We start from the raw sequence: 2,776 nt of genomic DNA, 5'->3' as shown, positions 1-2,776 counted from the left end.
TGGCAACTCTCAGAGATATGGCAGCTAAATCAGCAAGATTACCAAGTATGTACTTCTCCGTTATCTTGTGTATTACTTCGAATTATGGCCTGTTCGCTCAAACACATTATGGAAAGGTGGGAAATCAGCCAATAATGGGTGATAGTTCTAGGATAAAATAATTTTTAAAAAATCCAACTTGTATTTGTGTATCATACAGATTTTTTTTAGTTATAGACAAAAAAACATGGTGATCTTTAGCTATCAGTTATTTGTATAAAACCTCATATTTGCGCATTCATGCGTGTTATTGCAATACATACATGGTTTCCATTAGGTACTGCAAAAGTTTCAGAACAGTCTTTTCTCATGGTATTGTGATGTCTTTCTCTTTATATATACTTTTTATATGTTGACCGTTCCTCCTTGGTCGGAGTAAGTCACGGAATATGGGTGAAATCAGTCACTAGAACAGTTGCTATCCAGTTACTACAGAGATTAACCGATGTTAGTCAGATTGCTTATTGCTGCACATATTACAAGGTTGACTTGTGTTAGGTACGAAAACAACTAACTCTTATTGTAGAGCCACTCAGCCAACGTAGCCAGTTGCTGTCGTGCAGAATTTCTGTGCGTTCACTCAGAGCACTGTGTAGATTCCTCTCACCCCTCAGTTACTACCCATGTGAAATTATTTGTCTAGCAATCGACTAGCTAGCAACCTAGCCATTCTTAGCATCTAAAGTTTAAATATATGGCATCCTATATGAATATGACCCCAGTAACAGAATGATCCTTTTTTCCCCCCTGATTCCTGTAACTTTCCTCCTTCCAGAAATGAACCAACGCACAGAGTTCCAGGGAGAATTAGGCCAACATGAGACCATCCAACCCTCTGCCCGGTAATTTGGTGGACAGCAGAAGAGTTGAAAGGTAAAATTGTACTTTAAATCATTACTGTATTTCGGATTTGAAAATATCATTTTTCCATTTTTGAAAGTGCCTGAACGTTTCTGACGATCGTTCCGTTAGCAAATGATCTGACCAACCATACCTAACCTAACCCAACTTAACCTACCGTACCAGAGCCCTACCCAGGTGCATGATATTAGTTTGACAACATACTGTAAGCTTACCTTAATCTGAATGAGAATTATCAGTGGGTTAAAGTCCTTAAATATCACTCGTTTTGTGTTTTCCCCCACCCAAAAACCCCACTTTCCCACTGCGGTCCCCTAAATTGTATGATATATAAGGATTGGGCCCAATATCTTCAAAAATTACTTATTTGTTAACTAAACGAATGTCAGAAACGTTCAAAGCTCACATTAACCCACGCGAAAATGATATTTTCAAGCCCAAAAGAAATAATAGCTTAAAATAAAATAATAAAAGTTAAAGCTTACTTTGCTAATTCTAAGGAAGAGCTCCGTACTGAGATATTGTTTATTAACGAAATGTTTGACTGAAAAATACAGAAAAGGGTTTATAATGCAGTACAGGTGAGGTAATGAGGGGAATATGCGGAGATAATGAGAAATCTGCTGTCCTTTGCATATATTACTTTTCATCTCCGAGGGGCTGGTACTAAACAAGGCGTCCCTCGGGGATGAAGGTAAAAACATAAACAAAAGACAGTAAATTTCTCATTATCTCTGCATATTTCTCGGCTTATCTCACCTGTACTGCGCCTTGTACACCCTTTTCTATATTGTTCAGTCAAAAAATTTCATTAATACGCAATATTTCTGTGGGGACTTCTTCTTTAGAATACCCTCAATTTATGCCTTAATGAGCTTCAGTGAAGCCATCCAGGCTCTGTCAGGGAGAAATTAATGTAACAGGTAAGATACAGTTAAGTTAAATGTCCATTACAAATAACGTCATTTTTATAAATAGTTTAGTTTATCTAGAAATAAGGACGTCCATTTTCTATTGTTCAGTTTTATGTTTGAGAAGAAAACGGTAGTTGACAATAAACTATTATAAAATGACTATTTATCATAGATATCACTTAGATAATGTCAGTCCATTTTAAAATTAAGAAATGATTAACAATAATGACAACCATTAGGAATATGAGGAAAATTTTTTTTTATCAACAATAGGTTTTCAGAGAGTATCGGTACGCGAACGATTCACCTATACGATTCATCTTTTTTCTTTTTTTTTAAATTTACATTCAACGACGACAATACTTTATTTCTGTAAAGGAGAATTGGCTCAGTAATCCTTTCATGCATTCTAACTCCAGTCTCCACATAGCTCAGACTCTTTCGCCAGTTAATGTAGTTTCTTCTCGTCGCCCACAATCATTAGCCATTTCACACTGCTAAGAAAAACTAAAAAACAAAGACTTAAAACACCCTTGTTTCAGCCCCGATATATATATATATATATATATATATATATATATATATATATATATATATATATATATATATATTTATATTTATATTATTTTTTTGTAAAGTTCATTTTACCAGCTCCGCTTCCGCATGTCATATCTTAATGTCTATAGGTGCACCTTTTTTTTTAATTTCAACTATGAAGTACAGAATGCTATTTATTGAAGATGCATGTTTATAAACAGTTTATCAAAGCGGAATGAGTATATGAATCGCCATTGTTGCATATATGTGTATGTCCGTATAGTCAAGTTCTGTCTGACTGAACCAAAATGCTTTAGATGCGGTCCATCAAATTTTATAATATATCTTTTGACACAAGAAAATTAGATCAGTTTAATGGAAATAAATGGCATAAGAGGGCTAACTGAACCATGTACCTGGTAGTT

Source organism: Macrobrachium rosenbergii, chromosome 57 (assembly GCF_040412425.1).
Source record: "Macrobrachium rosenbergii isolate ZJJX-2024 chromosome 57, ASM4041242v1, whole genome shotgun sequence".
Lineage (NCBI taxonomy): Eukaryota > Metazoa > Arthropoda > Malacostraca > Decapoda > Palaemonidae > Macrobrachium > Macrobrachium rosenbergii.
This window is presented reverse-complemented; position numbering follows the sequence as displayed.